The sequence below is a fragment of the Tursiops truncatus genome, chromosome 4 (genome assembly GCF_011762595.2).
Source record: "Tursiops truncatus isolate mTurTru1 chromosome 4, mTurTru1.mat.Y, whole genome shotgun sequence".
Classification (NCBI taxonomy): domain Eukaryota; kingdom Metazoa; phylum Chordata; class Mammalia; order Artiodactyla; family Delphinidae; genus Tursiops; species Tursiops truncatus.
The window spans coordinates 17,994,447-18,020,102 of NC_047037.1; the positions used below are offsets into that span (position 1 = coordinate 17,994,447).

The window sequence follows — 25,656 nt, forward strand, 5'->3', positions numbered from 1 at the left end:
ACCTGGCCTGGTTTAGCTTCCCCAAGGCGGCCTTCTGTGCTGTGTGGGGCTGGGCGTTGAGGCCACGGACACATCTGTAACCAAACCAGCAAGCGTCAGTGGGAGCTGAGATTCATTTCTGTGGAATGAGAGCCTCTCATTCCTTTGTTCTCGATATTTCCTGGCAACGTGTCCACAAGCACATGCTATTAACAGATGGTGGAAGGCATAATTGGGATTTTTATCATAACATATCCCCCATGCGTCCATCATGCAGCAAAGAAGCAGAGATGTATGGGCTACCTCACTCTATCACAGCAGGATTAAACACATCTACTTCAAACTTCTAAAGGCTCTCACGACAGCCTCGACCGTTCAGTTGTATCTGGCTTTCTATCAGAAGAACAGAACTCCCTTCAGCAGACCAGTTCATATCAGATCCTTTAAAGATCAGTGGTTACTATGAGAGAGATTGGTTTCTGCAGAGCTGACCTGATCTGGTAAGTTGAGGCACATATCTGTGCTGCACAGCTGAGGCCTACGGGATGGTCACAGTCCTGAACTTTGTACAGACAACTGCGCCCCAAAACCCATGCAGATAACAAGTTCTCATTTGCTTAACCCTGTAATTATGTGCTGAGCCAGTTAAAAAAAAAAAAAAAAAGCAGGAGTAAGTATGGGAAAAACTTATGCAAAGAAGCTGAGAGGACTCATTTTGATTTTCTTTTCTTGTTGTTCAAATCTTGCGTGTGTCTTCTCAGTTCAGAATCAAAATTGTCGAGGTCGGCTTTATAAAAGCATGTATTTATTGCATGTTTTCTCAGAGAAAGTTAAAGCCTTCATGATTTATGTGTCTAAAGAAGTACCGTCCATGATGATGTTCACAAGACTCCTGTGCATTTACACAGCTTGCAGCATCCAAAGAATTTAAGGGGCTTTGTTAAAAGTATCTGCTAGTTGGGAATATTCACATTAAGCCCAAGATGATTAAAATTGCAAGACTGTCATCTTGGCAGATGCCTGAGCGCTGCAGTCAGTGAGGTTTATATTTGGCAATCAATGGCATAGCTAAAGAAGTAGCTCAGAAAGCTTGAAATCTAAGATGGCAGTGGTTACAGTTGGTGGTCAGGACCTGGGACGGACTCTGGAATCAGATGGCTTGGTTCAAGTCTGATTCTTTCTCCTACAAGCTAAGTGACTTGGATCAAGACACTCAACTTTTCAAGCCTTGATTTCCTTATTTCTAAGGGGGCATGAAAATAGGACCTACCTCATAGGGTTGTTGTCAAAATTAAATGGAATTATATATTAAAAGTGCCTAGCATTGTGCATGGTGCATAGTATGTGCTCAATAAACATTAGTTATTATTATTCATACAAAGTGATAAACAGGGCCAGGTACATAATTTTCAGGCCCCAAGGCAAAGTAAAAATGTCAGGTCCCTTGTTCAAAAACCAGGGAAAAATACTATTGAAGGTGTTAAAATATAAAGCATTTCTTTTATTTCCTGCCCTCTCTTTCTTGACTGGTTGTGATGTTGTTCTTGTTTTTAACTAGTAGATTTTATGTTTTTAGAGAAGTTTAGGTTTACAGAAAAATCTAGCAGAAAGTACAGAGAGTTCCCATATACCCCACCCCCAGTTTCCTCTTGTATTAATGTATTTATTTCCATTAGTGTGGTACGTTTGTTATCAGTAGGTACACATAATTGTTAATTAAGTCCATAGTTTACATTAGGGTCCACTCTTAGCATTGTACAGTTCTAGGGGTTTTGACAGATGCATAGCTACGTATCCACCATTAATATTCTCCACAGTAATTTCACTGCCCTAAAATTCCCTTGTGCGCCATCAATTCATTCCTCCTCCGTGCTCCCCCAAATCCCTGAAAACCACTTGATCTTTTTACTGTCTCCTTAGCTTGACCTTTTCCAGAATGTCATATAGTTGGAATCATACAGAATGAGTTTTTCAGTCGGCCTTCTTTTACTTATCAATAAGCATTTAAGATTCTTCCTCCAAGACTTCTTGTGGCTTTGATATATCACTTCCTTTTATCGCTGATTAATATTTCAATGTGTGAGAGTACCACAGTTTGTTTATCCATTCACTTATTGAAGGACACCTTGGTTGTTTCCAGTTTTGGGCAGCTATAAATAAAGTTTCTATAAACATTCATTTGCAGCATTTCATTGTGTGTGGACATAAGTTTTCAACTCATTTAGATAAATACCTAGAAGTGCAATTGCTGGATCCTATTGTAAGACTATGTTTAGCTTTGTAAGAAACCATCAAACTGTATTCAAAAGTGGCTGAACCATTTTGCATTCCCACTAGCAATGGATGAGAGTTCCCATTGCTGTACATCCTTGCCAGCATTTGATGCTGTTAGTATTCTGGATTTTTACCATTTCAATATGTATGTAGAGGTATCTCACTGTTGTTTTAAATTGCTGTTCCCTAACGACATAGGACATTGAGCATCTTTTCTTATGCTTATTTGCATCTGTATATCTTCTTTGGTGAGGTGTCTGTTTAGATATATATTTTTTAAATTTATATATTTATTTGGCTGCGTTGGGTCCTCGTTGCTGCGCACGGCCTTTCTCTAGTTTCGGTGAGCTGGGGCTACTCTTTGTTGCGGAGCACAGGCTCTAGGCTCGCGGGCTCAGTAGTTGTGGTTTGTGGGCTCTAGAGCGCAGGTTCAGTAGTTGTGGCGCAAAGGCTTAGTTGCTCCACGGCATGTGGGGTCTTCCCGGACCAGGGCTCGAACCTGTGTCTCCTGCATTGGCAGGCAGATTCTTAACCACTGCACCGAAAGGGAAGTCCCTCTGTTTAGATATTGTATGCACTTTTTAATCACGTTATTTTCTTATTGTTGGGTTTTAAGAGTTCTTTGAATATTTTGGATACAAGTCCTCTCTCAGATATGTTTTTTTTTTTTTTTTTTTCCCCAGTACGCGGGCCTCTCATTGTTGTGGCCTCTCCCGTTGCAGAGCACAGGCTCCGGACACGCAGGCTCAGCGGCCATGGCTCATGGGCCTAGCCGTTCCGCGGCATGTGGGATCCTCTCAGACCGGGGCACAAACCCGTGTCCCCTGCATCGGCAGGCGGACTCTCAACCACTGCGCCACCAGGGAAGCCCTCAGATGTTTTTTACAAATATTTTTCTCCTAGTCTGTGGCTTGTCTTTTCATTCTCTTGATGGTATCTTTCAGAGAGCAGAAGTTTTAAATTTTAATGAAATCCAACTTAACAATTATTTTTTCATCTCGTTTTGGCATTACATCTTAAAAACTCATTGTTGGGACTTCCCTGGTGGCACAGTGGTTAAGAATCCACCTGCCAGTACAGGGGACATGGGTTTGATCTCTGATCTGGGAAAATCCCACGTGCCGAAGAGTAGCTAAGCCCGTGCGCCACAACTAACTGAGCCTGTGCTCTAGAGCCCGCAAGCCACAACTACAAGACTGCACACTACAACTACTGAAGCCTGCGTGCTCTAGGGCCTGCATGCCCCAACTACTGAGCCCATGTGCTGCAACTACTGAAGCCCGTGCACCGAGAGCCAGTGCTCCACAAGAAAAGCCACTGCAATGAGAAGACTGCGCACTGCAACGAAGAGTAGCCCTTGCTCACCACAACTAGAGAAAGCCTGCTCCCAGTAAAGAAGACCCAAAACAGCCAAAAATAAAACAAAAACAAAAACAAAATTCACTGTCAAACCCAAGGTCATCTAGTGTGAAATAATAGAAAAATATATATACTCTGTGTGTATTCTTGGCAGCATTTTTTGCCATTTGAGCCAAGCTCAGATGCAGAAAGGACATGAAATTCAGAAGGGACTTCAGAGATAAACTCATCCAGCGGCTTCTTAACTGTGCTCTGTGGAAACGAGGGATCCCACAAAACTGCTTTCAGGGATCCACAAGCATTTGAGTGAATTTAATTTTAGTTATTTTTAAAACTAAAAATATGCATGCTATTCAAATGTATTATAGATCAAAGCTGGATGCAGTGGTGGTCACAAATTGTGATCTCTTCAGTTGTTTCATTAGGAAATGTTATACTTTTCAACTTATAAATAAAAGTGGTATTCCCCTTTTATCTGTTCTATGTATTGGGGAGCCATGTGAGACTTTATTTTAAGAAAGGGTTCCCTTGGGGGCTTCCCTGGTGGCGCAGCGGTTGAGAATTTACCTGCTAATGCAGGGGACACGAGTTCGAGCCCTGGTCTGGGAGGATCCCACATGCTGCGGAGCAACTAGGCCCGTGCGCCACAACTACTGAGCCTGCGCGTCTGGAGCCTGTGCTCGGCAACAAGAGAGGCCACGATAGTGAGAGGCCCGCGCACCGCGATGAAGAGTGGCCCCCGCTTGCCACAACTAGAGAAAGCCCTCTCACAGAAATGAAGACCCAACACAGCAAAAATAAATAAATAAAATTAATAAACTCCTACCCCACCCCCCCAAAAAAAGAGAAAGTATTCCCTTGAATAAAAGTAAAGTTTGAAAAACACCGACCTATTCATCCTCCTTCATTTAAACCTCTTAGGACAGTATCAGGAATCATAATAGATGCTCAACAAATATTAGCTATCATTATTTCTTACAGATGGAAAGATTGAGGCCCATGTTGACCAAGTGACTTGTACAGCACATCCTGATGTTTAGCAAAACTCCACCTTGTGTCCTGACTCCTAGATCATTCCTCTTTTCACTCTATTGCAGTTACCTCCACATCCTATCCCTGAGAAAGCAGCTAAAATTTTAAGTCTAGCAGGCATGGACTGTTTTTATGGTCCCTTTGGTCCTACCCTCTTCTTGGTCTTACAACTAGTTTGAGAGAGAGAAAGAAAGGAGGAAGAAGAGGAGTAGAAGAAAAGGAAAGGAAGGGAGGAGAACAGAGAAGAGAGGACTTCTCTAAAATATGTTTACAGCACTTATCCCAAAGTCTCCCTACCCAGGAGGTTAAAGGATGAGTTAAAAAGAGTCCCAGATCCCAATCAAAATTCCAGCAAGTTATTTTATGTGCATCAACAAACTGATTCTAAGGTTTTTATGAAGAGGAAAAGACCCAACACAATGTTGAAGTTGAACAAAGTTGGAGGACTGATGCTACTCAACTTCAAGACTTACTCTAAAACTATGGTAATCATGACTGTGTGGTATTGGTGAAAGAATAGACAAATAGAAACAGTAGAACAGAATAAAGAGCCTAGAAATAGACCCACATAAATGGAGTCAACTGATCTTTGACAAAGAATATAAGGCAATATAATAAGGCCATATAATAGAACAGAGATAGTCTTTTCAAGAAATGGTGCTGAAACAACTGGACATCTACATGCAAAAATATGAATCTAAACAAAACTTTACACCCTTTACAAAAATTAACTCAAAATGGATCATTGACCTAAATGTAAAATGCAAAGCCATAAAACTCCTAGAAGATAACATGGGAAAAGATAACATGGGAGAAAACCTAGATGACCTCAGGTTTGACAATGAGTTTTTAGGTAAAACACCAAAGTCAAGATGCATGAAAGAAATAATTGATAAGTTGGACTTCATTAAAATTAAAAACTTCTGCTCTGCAAAAGATACCATTAAGAGAATGGAAAGTTAAGCCACAGACTGGGAGAAAATATTTGCAGAAGATCCATCTGATAAAAAACTGTTATCCAAAATATACAAAGAACACAAAACTCAAAAATAAGAAAACAAACAGCTCAATTTTAAAATGGGCCAAAGACCTTACCAGACACCTCACCAAAGAAGATGTACAGATAGAAAATAAGGATATGAAAAGATACTCCACATCATATGTCATCAGGTAAATGCAAGTTAAAACAACAATGAGATACCACTACGTACATATTAGAATAGCCAAAATGCTGGCGAGAATGTAAAGAAAAATAACTCTCATATGCTGTTGGTGGGAATGCAAAATGCCACTTTGGAACACAGTTTGGTGGTTTCTTAACAAAACTAAACATAGTCTTACCATACGATCCAGCAGTCATGTTCCTTGTTACTTGCCCAAAGGAGCTGAAAACTTATGTCCACACAAAAACCTGCACAAGGATGTTTAAAGCAGCTTTATTCACAATTACCAAATCTTGGAAGCAACTAAGATGTCCTTCAGTAAGTGAATGGATAAACAAATTGTGGTACATCCATTCAACGGAATATTATTCAACACTAAAAAGAAATGAGCTGTCAAGCCATGAAAAGACATGGAGGAATCTTAAATGCATATTATTAGCAGAAAAAAGCCAATCTGAAAACTCTGCATACTTTTTGATTCCAACTGTAAGACATTCAGGAAAAGGCAAAAATTTGGAGACAATAAAATGATCACTGGTTGCCAGGGATGGGGTGGGTGTGCTGTTGTTGGTAGGAATGGTGGGGAGAGATAAATAGGCAGAGCACAGAGGATTTTTAGGGCAGTGAAAATACTCTGTACAATATTCTAATGAAGAATATATGTCATTATACATTTGTCCAAAGCCAAAGAAATAAAATACCAAGAGTGAACCCTAATGTAAACAATGGACTTTGGGTGATTATAATGTGTCAAGGTACCATTGGTAAAAAATGTACCATTCTGGCGAGTGATATGGTACATTTTGATAATGGGGGAGGTTATGGAAGCAAGGGGTATATGGGAAATCTCTGTACTTCCTTCTCAATTTGGTTGTAAACCTAAAACTGCTCTAAAAAGGTAAAGCCTTTAAAAAAAAAAAAGATTAAAAAAAAAAAAAAAGTCCAGGGCAGGATAGGAGGGAGGAAAGGAAGTTGTGGTGGAATTGTGCTCATTGAAACTCAAATCAGCAACTAATCCCTGACCTATGCAAGGGGCACTGTTCTAGGCACTAGAGGATTTCAAAGGGTTGTCTTCAGGAGGTTAAAAGCTTGTTACAGAGACAAGACAAAAAACATATGGAAAGTTAAGTAAAAACAAAACTGTGAGATAAGTAAATGGAATTAAATAAAAATCATTCACAAAGGAGTTAGAACAGGGCCTCTCCTCAAGCCCAATAACTTTTCAAGCCTAATAATGCTACACCAAAATATAAAAAGCATATTCCCCAACTCCCACCCAATTCCTAAGGAGGTGGTGAGCGTAGAGTGATGGTCAAAAGCATGCACTATGGAGCGAGGCTATCTTGGATGAAATCACACTATTCTACTGTCTGGGTGACATTGAGCAAGTTACCCAACTTCTCTGAGCCTTGATAACCTCAGCTGTTAAATCAGTAGTAACATACCCATCTATACAGTTGTTGTGACGGTTAAATGAAAGGCATTTTGGGGCTTCCCTGGTGGCGCTGTGGTTGAGCGTCCACCTGCCGATGCGGGGGATATGGGTTCGTGCCCTGGTCCGGGAGGATCCCGCATGCCGTGGAGCGGCTGGGCCCGTGAGCCATGGCCGCTGAGCCTGCGTGTCCGGAGCCTGTGCTTTTTTTCTTTTCTGTCATGAGAATTCAGAGCCAAAGTAGTACTTTTTTTTTTTTTTTTAATATTTTATTTATTTATTTAGGCTGCGTGGGGTCTTAGTTGCGGCATGCATGTGGGATTTATTTTCCCGGCCAGGGATCGAACCTGGGCCCCGTGCATTGGGAGCTCCGAGTCTTAGCCACTGGACCACCGGGGAGGTCCCGCCAAAGTAGTACTTACAGTGTTCTGATGTTCCTTCTGTGCTACCCCGGCTGGCTGTCATTTTACTGCCTAGTACAGCTTCTGTTCCGACATTTAGTCAATGTTGTAGACCAAAGAGAAGGAAAAATATCTCCCATATAGGTAAAGACACTTCCAAGAAATCAGCTGGGGACATAAACGAATTTGATCTTTGGAGATGATAGCCTGTCATTTTAAGGGAGAGAGGTGAGGTGAAGAGACTGCTTAGTCTTGGGGTGATATAAGAAAGGCAATGGCAGTCACTGAAAACACCAGGCTGTGGGAATGTGTCTTGAAGGAAATTAGGTCTGGCTGCAGACGCTGAGACAAATGTTAAATTTTTTGTCTTCTCTCATTGACCTTGGCTAACAGAGCCGCTGCCATCTTGAATGTAGTTGACCTCTGTGCCAAAAAGAAGAGTGATCTGAGGACTCTCAAAACATCAATTAAATGTTCTAATTTATTTCATTGTTTTCATCTTGTTTGTTAGAAATAGTCACATGGCCTGAACCAACGAAAAAGGGCCGAGAAAGTGCAATATGACCACATGTCAGATTGCGGAGAGTTGGAAATAGCTGGTGAATATTGCCTCTAGTACATGCTGGTGAAAATATAAATATTTGTAGACTGGGATAGATTAGAGAAAAACATGCAAAAGCAATTTCTAGATTTTCCAGCAACCAGAACTCTTTGCTAAGTCTTTATAATATTGTCTTAATGTGGTATCCATTGACACTGGAAAATTACTTTGCTCAGTTGAGCTTAATGAGTGCAACTGACAGGGAATCAGTTTGAACTATGTCTGAAGTGACCCAGTATTGATTCATAATTTTCTGTTTATCACATTTATTTTTAGGCCAAAGGACTTCCTTGCCCATGAGGAATGTTTTATTTTGTTTTGTTTTGACTTTTTGGCAGTGTCACTCGGTTAGCAGGATCTTAGTTCCCTGGCCAGGGATTGAACCTGGCCCTCGGCAGTGAAAGCGCTGAGTCCTAAACCCTGGACCACGAGGAAATTCCCGATTCTTTTCCCCCTCAGGAAGCCCATAGAATTTTGCTGGCCATTGCAACCATACACCCTGGATTTTCTGTGACAATCCTGACTTAAAATCTTCGACGCATTTTCCTCATATATTTGTCATACCATGGGTCCTAAATTTTGGTCAGAAATGAGGTTTCTCTTCCAGAGGTCCAGGAGATCGCCAATTGTTTAGAGTCTAGAGGACAGGGAAGAGCCCACAGCCTCCATAAATGAATAAATAAACTTCTGACACCACTCTCCAACTCTACACATTCTGACACTACACACAAATTTAAAATATCCAGAAATCCCACTTTTGGTAACTTTGTGTCACTTATGGCTGTTCTGAGGGTGTTCTGCAACCACTCTTCTTCTTGTCTTTCATCAATACTTAGTCTACTGGTCTCCTTCAATCCACAGGGCTCCGTCCTCTACATGCTGATCCACTCTTTTCCGTAGGGCAATATAATTTTCACAGTATCGTCCTGGAGTTCTTTGTGTAACTATCTTTCTAGACTAGGAATGCCTTCAAGGTAGGGGCCGGATAAACACATAAATAAATGGGGAAAATCCAAAGACCAAGACCCCTTTAAAAAGGTTTAAAAGTATGATTAAAATATCATTAAAAAATCGACATGGCAAATAACAGAAGCTCAATAAATGCTTGAATTAATGAAGTTGTGGTTTACATATTCTATCCTGAAGATTTCCTATTTTCTACCTACATGTCAAAGTGATTGTTGAAAAGAACACAGACTGATAAAATGAATAAGTCAGGAAGCAAACTGTCATTTATAGGAAGGTTCTGCCCATGTAAGCTGCTTGCTGGTAGTTTTTAGCAAGAATGATGAGTGATTTGCCCGAACCCAGCCATCTCTAATCTTCTCCCCCTTGTGGTCAGTGGGAGACTTGTTTTAAGTGGCTGGTTTGAGTTTCTTTCCCTTGATGGCTTTCACTCCTTTAGCACCATATTCTGACCTAGAGAAACAATCATTCACAGACAAAAATCAAACTCAGACTCCAAATATTTTAACAGTACATGTGGTCTGATGTGAATGCAGAAAGACCCGAGGAGCCAGTCCCTCTTCTTGTGATCTCTTCCTTTCTTGACCAGTTCCTTTACTTCCAGCTCAAAGCCCACCACATCCAGAAAGTTCTACCTGATTTCTTGCTCTTTGGGTCTTGGAGCTCGCCTTGCGGATTCCTCCAACAAGACGGCTATCACTCTGTATGTCTGCTTCCTAGATAGTCATCTCTGCTGGACTGTGAACCCCTTGGGCAGGGCAGGGAAGGTAGGGGCAGGAACTGTGGCTTGCATCTCTTTATTCCAAAACATCTCTAGCGCCAGCTATAGAACAGATGTTCAGTAAAGGTTTGTTGATATAAACAAGTGGCTTTTGCCATTACAACTTTAGGTAGACAGCATAATGCCCTCGGGTCCCAATTATCTCATTTATAAATGTAAGACTTTATAAACTATATAAACTGGACATTAAGTCCCTAAAGAGTCCATGAGTCTGGCATTATTTTTATCATCAGAATATTCTGCAAGGATTGCTCCCCTTTTGACTGCCAGGTCCTTCTCTGTAGGGCTTTTGAATACATTTTGATTTTATAAGGCTGCATGTTGCATGTCATGGTATGTCAATATTGGAGGTGGGAATGAAAAATAGCCCTGTAATTACTAGCAAAGATGGAATTAAAGAGATTTCTTTATGGTATAACTAATTGTATGAATAATTGTTTTTCAAAGAAAAACATCTATTTCATGAAGAGGTCAAAGAAGTTCATATTTACATATTTTTCAATCTGAAGATGTACCAACTCATGGAAAATTCTTGAAGTATTTCTTCCCCTTGACTTGGAGCTTCCTTTACTCAATTTTCTCAACATATCAAGTTTTAGTAACATTTGACTCAAGGACCACAAAACATTATTTAGTAAACATTCAGTTTGTGTTCAAGACATTTGAGGATGATGAAAATATATTATTTATAATATAAGTAAACTTTCCCCCCAAAAGTTTTAAATTTCTACTTTGGTTCCATGAATGAACACTGAAAAATGCTTATGATTGTGAATCTAAGAACTTTAACAGTTCATACAGATTCTGCCATAAAACAAAACTGTGTCCAAACTGTCTAAGATCTAGAAGACATCAGAACGGGTCTAATATGAGTTTCTCAGTGAGACCTCATGAGAATTCCTCGTCCCATCCCGTCTTGGTTTTGTGAGAATCTGCGTCTTGTCTGAGGCAGAGAGCTGTGCTCAGAGTTACTGAAAGCTGAAAGTTTGCTCTCCCTGAGGTAGGGAGCATTCAGAAGTGGGAATGTTTGGAGGAAACAGTTCTTTCAAAACTGAGGTAAATTTTTTTCAAGTTAAAGTAAACTTGGAAGTCCATGGATATTTTTAATGAGCCAGTTTAGGACAGGAGAAATCTTCAACTCATCAGAAAATAGAATATTGATATTGAAGAAAGGAAAGAAAAATAAATTTTTTAGATAAGAGAATCTTTATTCTTAAGCTTTTTTTTTTTTGAAAGAAAACCTCACTACTAGCTTGTAAAGATAGGCTGTTAGATTATAAAGAACTGCATCTTGAAATATAAAGTTGTCAAGTGGCCCCATAATGAGGCCTTTCTTCATCTTTACCTTTATTATTTATTTATTTTAAAGAAAGGTTTTTTTTAAAAAATTTTTATTTATTTTATTTTTGGCTGCATTGGGTCTTCATTGCTGTGCGCGGGCTTTCTCTAGTTGCAGCGAGTGGGGGCTACTCTTTGTTGTGGTGCACGAGCTTCTCATTGTGGTGTGTTCTCTTGTTGCAGAACACCGGCTCTAGGTGTGCGGGTTTCAGTAGTTGTGGCATGTGGGCTCAGTAGTTGTGGCTCGCGGGCTCTAGAGTGCAGGCTCAGTAGTTGTGGTGCACAGGCTTAGTTGCTCTGCAGCTTATGGGATCTTCCCAGAACAGGGTTTGAACCTGTGTCCCCTGCATTGGCAGGCAGATTCCTAACCACTGTACCACCAGGGAAGTCCCGTCTTTACCTCTATTGCACTCTTTCTAGGAATGTAGGTGCATGTAAGTCTGTGTGGACACGATTGCAATTGCTCCTGGCAGGCTAGCTGGGAAAAGGTAGCCCTATTAAAATCAGGAGGGCCTTGTCTTCTGAGGTATTTTATTTTTGCTAGATAAAAAATCTACCGAAAAACCTTACCAAATGTCTAAGCGTGATTTCAGATCTTCTATTTATTATCCCTGAGAATGTCTAATAAATTAAGTTCATGTTGTTTTTGAGTTCTAATAAATAATAAAAGCTTATTAACTTTGTGACCACAAAGACCTCTTTTCTTTAATGATGTGCATGTACTTCCACTTTTCACCCCCTTTGGTCTTTTCCTAGGAAAATAATTGTATATTCATATATCAGAGCCATTGGTCTTTTTTTTTTTTTTTTTTGGTGGCACGCGGGCCTCTCACTGTTGTGGCCTCTCCCGTTGCGGAGCACAGGCTCCGGACGCGCAGGCTCAGCGGCCATGGCTCACGGGCCCAGCCGCTCCGCAGCATGTGGGATCTTCCCAGACCGGGAACAAACCCGTGTCCCCTGCATCGGCAGGCGGCATTGGTCTTTTTTTTTTTTTAAGGCTTTGTGATATGACAGAACTGAAACAGGAGGGAAGGGAGCAGGGTACAACCTTTGAAAGAATGACATAGCCCAAGGACATGACATAAACTGATTAGAACCAAATGGGTCCAAGATGGCAGAGAAGTCAGCTTGCACTAGACCTTGAGCCTCAGTAGACGCTCACTGTAACACATCAGCAAGCTAAATGACACACCCACAGGCGCCATGACAGTTCCAAGACCAACCATAAGGATCAAAAAGTGGGCAGTGGCCCAATTCTTGGAAATCCCCACCCCTTCCTGAAATAGCTGGAATACTCCTCCCACTCATTAGCCTGTGAAATTACCCACCACTATAAACCCCATACCCTGGTGCCTTTCTCACCTTCTGAGATGGCCCACACACACTCTGTCTGTGGAGTGTGTTTCTCTCTAAATAAACCCACTTCTTACCTATCACTTTGTCTCTCACTGAACTCTTTCTGCAATGAGACAAAGAACCTGAGCTTCAGTAAGTCCTGAAACCAGGTGTGTGATCCCAGTTGGAAGACCGTGGGTTTTGGCCGGGTTCGAGTCCCAGAACATGAATTCAAGTCCCAATCTGAGGTGCATGGTTTCAGAACCAGGAACATAAGAGATACTCAGTAAATATGTGCTGACTGCCTGATGGTTAACAGACATCCATTTCTTGGATATAATGAAAACTCCACTTAGGTTATAACAAGGTTATATAATTTATTTTAATCACAGTCATAATTTTACCTAAAGTTTTCATTTTGCTTCCTTCATTTGGGATTTCCTGACCTCTGAAAAATGAAAGACTTAGAATTAAGTCATCAGGAAAAGTCATCTCTAAAATCTGTGAAATAATGTGATGTGTGAGATTTGCTTCAAAATAATCTGGGAGGGGGGCCGGTAGTGGGAAGGGTGGAGATGAACAAGACTGGCCAGGAGTTGACAATTGTTGAAGCTGAGTGATGGGTACAGGGGGAGCTTTATACTATTCTACTTTTGTATATTGAAAATTTTCAATATATAAACTTAAAAAAAAGATTGGTAAGGTGGAGATAGGGATCTATGTACTATGGTTCCTGTGTCTTTCCCAAGTTGTTGTTTTCTTTTTCTTCCTTTTTTTGCTTCTGGGTACCTTACTTCAAAGACAAATGGGAGTGGGGAAAACATCTCTAGGATCAGTAATGTGATAGTACTGTTTATCTCCCTAGCCCTAAGCCTCCTCTTGAGAAGTTTCTAGGCAGAAGTGAAGGCTTCTGGAAGCTTCTCAAAACTTACATTTGAGCTCCCTACCTTAGTTCCCTTTACCTTGTTTTCTAGATTGGAGGAAAATGACCTTTAGTTTCAGCAATCCATGGGAATGTGTGGGGAGGTGTTTCTTCATCGGAAACAAGATAATGGCAGCATTCTTGCCTGAGGAGAGGGCTGCAAGGATCTTTTTTCCTGTTGCCTCGAGGTACACGCTGGTCAACTCAAATCAGCTGCTGCTGACTGAGCAGGGTTTTCATTAATTATTTTGGGAATCATCTTGGCAACTTTTCCTTTTTTTGAGGCTTTGAAAAGAGCAAACACATCAAACTGTTTATATAGCTACTAGAAGAAAGATAAGATTCTTAACAACCGAACTACTGTACCTTGACCAAATTGTATTGTGTCCTGTGGGCGTGGGCTGCCACTGTCCTGACCATCTGATTTGTGAGTCTTTTCTGATCTTGCACATTTTACAGGTCACCTGTCTCAACCAAAGAGAGAAGAAATCCAAAGGTTGTCTTCGTTCTGGCCTTGTGAAATTTTCTCACACTCCTCCAGTGTCTTGGCTTTGCTTATTTAATAATTGAGCCAGTGTTAGCTTTCCTCTTTTTTCTCCCATTGACAAATGCTCAGATTTACATATAATACAATGAAATTCAATATATTTCTAAGAAGTCCACTCTAGGCAGCGTAAAAATAAGCTAATACATTTGTAGCACAACAATAATGTAAAAATTGGTTGTGTCAACTTGACGATTAAGTATTGGTTAACAGAATCAAAGCGTTTTTAGAGCTAGAAAGTTTAAAAAAAAAAAAGTCCTTGGAGTTTATTCTAGCTAACTTTCTTACTTTATACAGTGGAGGTTACTGAGGCCCCCCAAAAACAAAATGTCTTTTCCACCATCAGAGGTCCCTTCACAGAAAACTTGAGTTGTTTTTGCTGTCTCTGAAGAGCGGTTTCATGGAGCTGGACAAGAAGATGAACTGAGTATGTCCATAGTTCAAAAGTTACTGGTGACCTCTAGAAGTTACAGCAGAGTAGAAAAATGAAGTTGATATCCTCGGCTTTAGTTCATGCAAGCCACGTACCAAGGGGTCTTAAGCTTCAGCATTCTCTCGGAGGCAACGTCATGTTTCTATTACAGAAAAAAATAGAGAAAATTCAGCCACAAAAGGATCCAGTTCAAGAATTCAGTTAACGTGCATTTGGGAAATCAAAATATCCTTCTCATATTCAAAGAAAATAATTACTGTTAAAGTCCATTTTGAAAAAGTCTGCTTTTAATAATACTTTCTTTAGAGAATAGACACTCCAAAAAGAATTGGGAAAATAGATTCAACCTCAAGTAAAATATTCTCTGTGCCCCATACTGATAAGATGGAAATGGGGGGAAAAAAGCTTTTTTGAAAAGCACCACTAAATGGAGAATATATTACCAAGTGAAATGCGTTCAACATTTTAGTTCTGTTGAAAGATTAAAATATTTATAAGAATCAACTTTCTTCTTCTTATGAACTGTATATTATTTATAGCTATGTAAAGCTACCGAAAGAAAATTTAAAAAGGCAATTTAAAACTGTTTACATTCACTTATCTTTTTAAAAATTTTGACTTCTTCCAACTACTGCTAGTAGTTTTTTATACTCTAGAGGAGACAGAGCCCACTTTAAGCAACAGGAGTGGCCTTAACCACTTCTCTTGTGGTTTTGGGAGAGTGGGGGAAGAGAAGGAAAAGAAAGTCAGGAGGGTAGATGAAAGGGCTCCTTTCTAACAACCTTTTAAAAGTAAGATTCTTAGAAATATTTAACTCTTGTAAACTTTGCCTCCCGTATTTGCCAAGTGCCTGAGAAAAAGAAATAAGGGAGACTGTAATAGTGGGCTATTAAGATAGAAAGAAGAAAGGCAACAAAGTTAAATCCAGGGAAGGAAGGATGCCTGTGTGTAGACACCAGAGAAGGAAGCAGGTCATAAATGTCGGGACCCTTGGCGCTATGAAGCACTTGTCCTTCCGTTCATCTGCGGATGATGTAAAATAAATAACATCCTACACTTCTTATTTTCATTCCAGTTGGCTCAAGTGCGTGAACTTTGAGAACTGGGTCATCTGTTCTTCCTACTGCTGATAAAAAATTTTGAACTGAGTAATTTTACCATGTATAAGCCTGATTATCTATCAAAAGAATCTTCTGAGAAAATTGGATAGTGAGTGGACCTTTTAAGCCAGAGACATACTGTTGACATTATTTTAAGTGTCCTGGAACAGCCTGTAAACCAGTGGTTTTCAAAACTATTTTCCCTCATGATCCATTGTAAGAAATTTATTTTACATCACAACACATGTATATACACACATACACAGAAATCTAAATTACTAAAATAAAAGTTTTGTGAAAAGATACTTCGCCTTACTAGATATGATGCATTCTGATAGTTGCGATTTCACTCTTTTTTTTTTTTTCAAAAATTCTGGTTTGTAACCCATTACATTGATTTTACCACCAACTAAAGAGTTGAGACTCAGGGTGTGAAACACAGACATGAGCAAATCAGGGTACTGGATGGACTCAATGACATGAGATTCAAGAATATGTTATTCGAATCAGACAAGTTTTGTAGAATTCAGAAGTTACCAACTTTGTGATTTATTTGCCTTAATGTAAGACTTCAAACTTTTTGGAATCAAGAGTTTTTTGTTATCAATATGTGGCTTCCACTGGTAAAAGATGATTTGGCAGTATAGCTCTTTTAAAGATTATACATGGTACAGCAAAAAGAATGATTTCTTAGTTCCAGAAGGTCCAAGTATAAAGTTAGGGCCTGAAATTATAAAGAAAGTGAATAGTCTAAGCAGACAACTGAAAGAAAAAATGGACAGCTGTCTGGAGGTAGCAAAGAGTTCTGAAAAATTTCAAAACTGTCACTGTGACATTGCACTTTTACTACTGAATTTACTTTTCCAAGGGACAATGAACCCTTCCAAGAATTTCCCAGTTAAGAGATCTTAAACTTTCTGTATGCCCCTCTTGATAAATGCAAGTTTCCTCTCTGTGTTACTTCTTCATTCTTTAAAGATATATTTATTGAATGTTTACAATGTGTCCAGAAATCCAGAAACAGGCCAAAGGAAAAAACTTGTTCTCAGCATGATGACAATTCATTAGAGGAATTGAAAGATTAACGCGAGTACCCTATACAAAATAGACAATCTTCCCCAACAAGCAGTGAGATCCCTCTCCTGACTGTTTCTCCTCCCAGGGAACTCAATTCATCCAATGGTAGGCTATTTCCATTGGGCTGGCCAAAAAGTTCGTTCGGTTAATGAATACATTGTTCAATAAAATTCTTGGTGAAAATGAAAAATGTCTCTTATTTTTACTTAAAACCGAACAAACTTTTTGGCCAACCCAGTATATTGGACAACTCTGGTTGTTAGGAAGTTCTTTATATTAAATTGTCTACTCAGTGACATCCATCACCAAATCCTATTTCTGTTCTCACGCAGTTTCATAAGAAGCAAATTTGGAATAAACTCAACTTTACTGGATTGACATCCAGAAAGGATACACATTCCTAAGACACTATGGAAATCTGAGCGGGTCCCATTCATTGGCATCTCAGTTTGAGGGAGAGTACCTCCTGGACTGAATCCTAAAATAGAATCAGAACCATAGGCTATTTTAGTTGACAGAGACCCTGCAAAGATTAATCCGACTTCTATAACTTTTCAGATAGGAAAATGAGTTTTTCACCTGATCCACTGAAATATTTTCTGGGAAACATGATTCTGATTTCACTAAGGACATCAGTGTGAAACTGGGATTCACTTTTCAGAGGTTAATTGTCAAATTTGCTGCAATAGATTTTTCTTCCTGAAGCTGACATTTGATACGGTTCAGCCCCTGAAATAACCTTAAATCTAAAGCTCTTTGTTTGATGATGAAGAATATGTGTAGGTAATATCCCCAACTGAGCTGAAGTTGGGAAGAACTAGTACCAACAACTAATAAATTGTAGTGGAGGCTTTTTAAGGCTACGGATTATTATTGATATCATATAATAATATACTATACTATATTATAATATAATATAAAAGTTTACCAAGGACTTTTACAAACCTGCTTGTTTAAAGCCTCACAATAATCTTTGAGGAAGCTATTTTTAACCCCTTATTTCACAAAAGGAAACTAAGGAAGAATACTCTTTGACTCACAGCAAACTAGAACTGTAGATAGGTGTAATGATTTTCTAATCTAACTCCTTTATTGTACAGAACCTGAGGCATGAAAGGGTTAGGCGACATGGTAGAATCAGGACTAGAATTTAGGAATCAGACTCAGGAGATCTTATTGCCCAAGGTTCTGCACATGTTTGTCAAAATTCTATGAGAGTATTTTGTAAGTCTCTTTAGATGCTTCTAAACATTTATAAATGGAGCCATGCTATACATAGTGTCATTCCACTTTATTTCCTCGCTTGTATCTAACTTGGACATCTTTTCATGTTGATACCTATGTTTCGATCTCACTGTTATTTTTGAAGGGTGAAAAAATTGGTATTCACTACACACAGTCCAATGCAGCCATACCTATTGTTTGTGGCCAGCTTGAGTCCTCACTTGTCCTTGCCCATGCAGTACTGATTATTAAGTATTTTGAAGACTTATTCCTAGCGCTTTCTCTGCATTCCAAAAATAGGGCAACTGAATCTTTAAATTCTTGAATGCAGCCAATCATATTTCTCAAAAAACCTAGAACTCAACAAAGGCTAGAAATATGTGACGAGCCTGCAGATCTTCACAAAGCAAGGTAGACAGTCTAGTGCTCTGGAAGCAAGGCTGAGGTCTTCCTGCAGATGCCTTGGCCAGATTGGAGGGCTAATATTTGGCAACAAAAGTTAACTTTTGTTGGTGGATTTTCAGCAAGAATTCTGACGGTCGGAGCACTTTCCGCAGACATTCTTATCATTTTTACTTTAAGCCTTAATGATAGTCTCGCATAGTTCACAAAATCCAGCTGACCCTTGAACAAGGTGCGGGTTAGGGCAATGGAAAATCCAGTATAACTCCACAGTCGGCCCTCTGTATCCGTGGTTCCGAACCCCTGGATGCAACCAACCACAGATCATGTAGTACTGTAATCTGTAGTACTTACTTTTGAAAAAAAATCCATTATTAGTGGACCCATGCAGTTCAAACCCCTGTTGTCTAAGGATCCACTATAGAATTTTTTCCCTCCCCACCATCTTTGGACACATGAGCAAACAGTTGAACAGAACACCCTTTTGATGGAGCCATCAAAATGGCTGAAAAGGACAATGATTTGACTGAGGGCAAAAACTGATGTTCGTCATTTGATGGTAGAATTGGACAGGAAAATAATTTGGAATTTCTTCTTAATTTTCTCGCCAGCTATAATTTTGACAGAACACAGAATGTAAAATGGATTTTTTTTTTAACTTCTAACTTTCTAACTTTCACTACCCTTGTGACTTCCTTATTCAATTTCATGTGTTGCTGACACCAGTGACTTGAAGAAAAATAAACAACTTCATAGCATTTTATATTAGATTTGCATGATTTTGACTATCAAGATGATAGTCACACAGAGCTGTTGAGTGTTGGGATTTACAACACACTGGGGAAGTTGAATCTCTTTTTTTTTTGCAATAAATCAGAAACCATAATTGACATGAGTTTCTTTTTTTCTTCCTGTTGTCACAAACCACACTCCAATAATAGTAACAATGTAAAAAGGAGAAGGACTGAAGAGAAAGTATATAGTCAGCTTGGTTGAGTAATGAATGAGGCTGTTGGTGGTGATGGGTAGTGTAGTTGTTTTTTTTCAAAGACAATTTTTCTCAATCTACAAGAAATTGAATTTTTGTTGATTTTCCATTGATGCATTTGTTCACAGTATAATACCTGCCATCATTTACTTCGATAACCCCCACTTATTTCTTGCAACTTTCTCAATTTATGGGCAGGAAGAAATAGAATAAGAGACAGAAATACATTTTGAAGGCCTGAAAGCCTTATTTTCGTACTGTATTACTGTAATATCAAGGCAAACTTTAAAATAAAACTTACACTCATCTTGAAACAGAAAACATTCTGCTCACGTTATGACATAGAACAGTGTGTATTGTACCACACGGGTGCTAACATCACAAGTAACTAACAAACTTGTCCTACCCTGAAGGGCCAACTCTGAATACGTCCTCATTCTAACTTTAACACGTCGGACCAGTCAGTATGCTTTGGTTTAGGTTTTCTTATTTTAGATACTTTTATGAAAACAACAAGTATTGCTTTTGATTCTTCCCCTGCCCCTGACCCAGCACACAAATTATATTATAAAATTGTACATGATTTTTAAATGACAGCATAGCCCTCTCTAGAGGTTTTGTTATTCTACACTCAGTTTTCTGTACCAAGAAGCCTATCGTGGCATCTGCATATTTGCTCTTAGATATTCCTTTCTTTGATCTAAGGAACGGAATCCTGTTCAAATGAAAGCAAACACCGCTAAGAGGGGTAATGTATAAAGATGGTGCCAGCCATTAACACCATAGCATAAATTGTTGAATTCAGATAATTAACATTTATTGCAGGATCTCTGAGGGCCTGTGTCAGGCTCGGTGATAGTAAGGACATGTCCCTGAAGAGCATTTGACCCCTGTCATCATTTCATTGGGCAATGTTGGACAAGTTGATTCAGTTTGGGGCTCAAGATCGTCATCTGTGAATTGAAGAGACTGGATTAGGTTGGTAGTTTTCTAAGTCTGGGGATGTTCAGGTTCCCCTCTAGGAAAGGAGAGGGCTCTAGCAGCTCTTGACTATCTTATTTATATATTGATTTTTTTGTGTATATATTGCTTTTCTTTGATATATATTCATCATCTGTATTATTTGCTTTCTTCCTTTCAAGTTTTCTTTTGAAGAAAGAGTTTTGCAGCTAAAATATTACAAATGAACAACTCTGAAAATAATTCTACTAGATGACTTTTAGTGTTTTTAAAACTGTAAAACCTCCAATGACTTTCAATATTCTGTAATGCGATCCTATTTTCTCTGTTTACAGTAGGTAAGCCTCCTGAGGGGATATTGTCATAGAAAGGGGAGAAGGAAGGTGGGAGGTTTCTGGACATTGGCCAGACTAGGGTTTGTGGTGTTTGGTGTATGTCTGGGCCGTGGGTGTGTAGGAGGATTTGGCAAAGTCTAACTTTGCCAGTTACTCAGTTTTGTCAAAGGCTAGCCCTGGAACTCACCAGAGCATGGACCACCTGCTTTGTGGTCGATCCTTCTGAGTGAAAGAAAAATTCCCCCTGAGAGACTTAGGAATTTCCACAAATAGCTCCATTTCAGAGATGTCATCTCTCTCTAGGAAGTGCACTTTCTGCCCCTGGTAGGAAAGAAGTCTAGGGCTCAATAATTCTATGGGACACATCTCAGCAAAAAAAATGTGGTTTAAAAAATAAGCATATGAAAAAGAAATTCTCTATAAAATAATCTTATCTGATATGAAGAAACTCTGAATATAAAACGTATTATGCCTATCGCTTTTCTCCCACTCCCATCTTGGAATCTTTTCTAAAGTTGTTCCAAAACAACTCTTTTAACAAGGTCAAAAGAAATTTTAGGACTCTCTTTCAAAAGTCCTTTAAAGTATCAGGAAGTGCAAAATCACTACATCACTGACTTGAACTGACTGAAACAGAAAAGGGCTGTTGATATTATTTTATGATGCTCAGCTAAAATCTTGGATTGGGGGTAAGGATGGAAAAGAGTGGATGCTCTCTGGGATCAGTTGTCCCTGAAATCCTTTTGACTGAGGACCATAGGTTTTGAGGTTGACAGAAGGTACCTTCACCTTCCCCCCATTAAACTCTGGACACAAGATCAGAATAAAGTAAAATGGGCAAATCTATAATGGCCTCAGAGCAGCGCTTATAAAGCTGGAGGAGATGAGGGTTGATAGTTAGGCCTGGGCGTCCTAGCATCCTGGTGTTGGTCCTGACTGTGATAGCATATGTGGTTGGAGGTCTGAGACATGACATTCGCCTTATAGAGAACAGAGGGAGATCAGTAAAGTAGGAAGAGTTTCCCAGAGATTAGAGGGAAGTAGGCAAGCCAAGGTAAAGGGAACAGTGATGGTTAGCTTGAGGACTAAGGTACAAGGAAGATGGAATTGTCCATAGATGGATGTCAGTGATCTTTGAACTGCTCAGGCTTGTGAGTGACTTCTGGCCAAGAACAATCCTGGATTTTAGGTGTGTGGTAGAGGTAAATCTCGTTTTTAATTTCTCTTGAGATTTCTCCTTTGACCCATGTGTTATTTAGAAGTGTGTTGTTTAATTTCCATGTATTTTGGGATTTTCCAGTTATCTTTCTGTTATTGATTTCTAGTTAATTCCATTGTGGTCCAAGAGCAGATATTGTATGATTTCTATTCTTTTAAATTTGCTGAGGTGTGTGTTATAGCCCAGAATGTGGTCTACCCTGGGGAATGTTCCATGTGAGCTTGAGAAGAACATATATTTTGCTGTTGTTTTATGAAAGAGTCAATTATATCCAGTTGGTTGATAGCAGTATTGAGTTCAACTATATCCTTATTAATTTTCTGTCTGATAGGTATGTCCGTTTCTTCTAGAGGGGTGTTGAATCTCCAACTATGATAGTAGTTTCGTCTATTTCTCCTATCAGTTTTTGTCTCATGAGGTTTGATGCTCTGATTGTTACATCTTTTCAGAAACTTGGCCCCTACCATTATGAATGCCCCTCTTTATCCCTAATAAGTTTCCTCACTTTGATCTCTGTTCGGTCTAAAGTTAATATTGCTATTCCTCCTTTCTTTTCTTTTTATATAAATTTATTTATTTATTTAATTTTGGCCATGTTGGGTCTTTGTTGCTGTACGCAAGCTTTCTCTACTTGTGGTGAGCAAGGGCTACTCTTTGTTGTGGTGTGCGGGCTCCTCATTGAGGTGGCTTCTCTTGTTGTGGAGCACGGGCTCTAGGTGTGCAGGCTTCAGCAGTTGTGGAGCGAGGGCTCAGTAGTTGTGGCACATGGGCTTAGTTGCTCCACAGCATGTGGGATCTTCCCGGACCAGGGCTCGAACCCGTGTCCCCTGCATTGGCAGGTGGATTCTTAACCACTGTGCCACCAGGGAAGTCCAGCTACTCCTGCTTTCTATTGGTTAATGTTAGCATGGTATAGTTTTCTTTATCCTTTTACTTTTAATCTATATGCATCTTTACATTTAAAGTGGAATTTTTGTAGAAAACATATAGTTGAGTCCTGTTTTTGTATCCACTCTGACAATCTCTGTCTTTCAATTGGTGCATTTAGACTACTGACATTCAAAATGATTATTGATATAGTTGGATTAATATCTACTATATTAGTTACTGTGTTTTTTATTCGTTGCCCTTGTTCTTTGTTTCTATTTTTGTCTTCCACTTTTTTTCTGCCTTTTATGGTTTTATTGAGCATTTTATGTGATTTCATCTTCTCTTATTTCTTAGCATATCAGTTATGCTTTTTCTTTTCCATTTTCTTAATGATTGCCCTAGAGTTGCAATATACATTTACAACTAATCCAAGTCTACTTTCAGATAACACTCTACCACTTCATGGGTAGTGTGAGTACTTTATAATCACGAAATAATGCTAATTCCTCCCTCCCATCCCTTTTATCATTTCTGTCATTCATTTCATTTATATATACGCACCCATAAGCATATATACGCATGAGCAATATACACATGCGTACATAATTGAATTCATTGGTGCTATTATTATTTTGAACAGTTATTTGTTAGATCAATTAAAAATAAGTAAAATAAAGGGGTTTTTTTACCTTCACTTATTCCTTCTTCAATGATCTTCCTTTCTTTATGTAGATCTGAGTTTCTGACCTATATTATTTTTCTTCTCTCTAAAAATTACGTTCAACATTTCTTGTAAGGCAGGTCTATTAGCAACAAATTTTCTCAATTTTTGTTTGAGAAAGTCCTTATTTCTCCTTCGTTTTTGAAGGATAACTTCATAGGGTACAGAATTCTAGGTTGGTGTCTACTCTCTTCTTGCTTGCATGGCTTCTGAAGAGGTTGGATGTAGTTCTTATCTTTCTTTGTTCCTCTGTGGGCAAGGTTTTTTCTCTCTGGCTTCTTTCAAGACTTTTTTTCTTTGATTTCTGTAGTTTGAAAAATGATATGCCTAGGTATAGTTTTGGTTTTTTTTGTTTTTTGTTTGTTTGTTTGTTTGTTTTTAATCCTGCTTGGTGTTCTCTGAGCTTCCTGGATCTCTGGTTTGTGTTGACATTAATTTGGGGAAATTCTCAGTTTTTGAATTCTCAGTTTTGAATACCATTCATGAATTTCAGTAATTTGAAATTATTTTTTCAAATATTTTATCTGTCCCTATCTCTCTTTCTTTTCCTTCTGATATTCCCATTATGCATGTGTTATATCCTTTTTGGTTATCCTACAGTCCTTGGATATTCTGTTCTGTTTCTTTTCAGTCTTTGTTCTCTTTGCTTTTTAGTTTTCAAGATTTCTACTGAGATATCCTCAAGTTTAGAGATTCTTTCCTCAGCTGTGTCCAGTCTACTAATAAGCCCAGCAAAGGCATTCTTCATTTCTGTTGCAATTTTTTTTTTTTTTTTTTTTTTTTTTGCAGCACACGGGCCTCTCACAGCTGTAGCCTCTCCCGTTGCGGAGCACAGGCTCCGGACGTGCAGGCTCAGCGGCCATGGCTCACGGGCCCAGCCGCTCCACGGCATGTGGGATCTTCCCAGACCGGGACACGAACCCGTGTCCCCTGCATCGGCAGGCGGACTCTCAACCACTGCGCCACCAGGGAAGCCCTCTGTTGCAATATTTTTGATCTTCAGCATTTATTTTTGGTTCTTCTTTCAGGATTCACATCTTTCTGCTTACATTGCCCATCTGTTCTACTTTATCTATTAGAACCCTTAGCATATTAATCATAGTTGTTTTAAATTCCTGGTCTGATAATTCCAATACTGTTGCCACTTCCGGTTCTGATGATTGCTCTATCTCTTCAAATTTTTTGTCTTTTAGTATGCTTTGTATGTTTTTGTTGATAGCTAGGCATAATGTACTAGATAAAAGGAACTGCTGTAAATAAACCTTTAGTAATGTGACAGTGAGGTGTGGGGAGAGGGGAAGTGTTCTATACTCCTATGATTAGATCTCAGTCTTTCAGTGAGCCTATGCTTCTAGACTATGGACTTCACAAGTGTTTCTCTGTATTTTTCTCCTCTCTTAGGTGGAGCAGGATGGCTAGAGTGGGCTGGAGTTGGGTATTTCCCTTCCCCATGTCAGTTAGGTTGTGATAATACCCTAGCAGGTAGGGTCTGGTTAAATACTGCCCCCTGAGGGCAGGCCTTGTTAGGAACAAAATACTCTGGCATATTTCAAAATGGTTTATTTTCCCCTCCTCCTGCAGGGAGCTCAAGAGGATTTCCCCCCAAATTTACTGTGGGAAACTGGTCAAGCTCCTGGAGGTAAGTCTTACAATATTGTTGGGGTCCCCGTATGACTGGGTGCCCCTGGAGTTTTTAACTCTCAGATTTTTTCTCATTCAGCCTCCAGCAATTCATTAGTTACAGATCAGGTAATTTTCCTACCCAGACGTACTCCTGAGTCTGTTCTGGTAAGCAGCAGCTCCCTGTGTTTGCATGTCTCTCTCCTCAACCTTGGGAGCAGTGATTAGCCCTGTGTCCTCCCTGCTCTTAAGGATCCAAGAAGAACTGTTGATTTTTCAGTCTGTTCGGCTTTTTACTTGTTGTTAGGACACAGCGGCAACTTTCAGGCACCTTATATGCGGAACCAGCTGTACATCTTATTAAATGCCAGTGTCACCGAGAGAGCTTTTTATTGAAGGCGGAGGAATTTAAAATATACCAAGAGACTCCAGCTACCCAATGAGTTCTAATTATTAATATTTCGCTCCATCTAGGAGGATTGGAGCAAGTGTGAAGTGCTTGGTGAGAGTGAAGGATGGGCTGGGGTCTAAGAGAAAGTCTTGCTACAGTCACCAGGCTGCCCAAACAGGGGCTGGCCTT

The 25,656-nt window shown here is 39.4% G+C and overlaps 1 long non-coding RNA gene across 3 annotated transcripts in view; it reads left to right on the forward strand.

The window, feature by feature from the left end:
* The first annotated feature begins 273 nt into the window (after positions 1–273).
* Positions 274–25,656, forward strand: part of LOC117312118 (uncharacterized) — a 42,544-nt gene continuing 17,161 nt past the window's right edge. For all 3 annotated transcript variants that reach the window (XR_012331310.1, XR_012331311.1, XR_004526263.2), the window contains exons 1-2: positions 274–479; positions 25,038–25,095. This is a non-coding gene — a long non-coding RNA (uncharacterized lncRNA). The remainder of the gene's footprint in view (positions 480–25,037; positions 25,096–25,656) is intronic.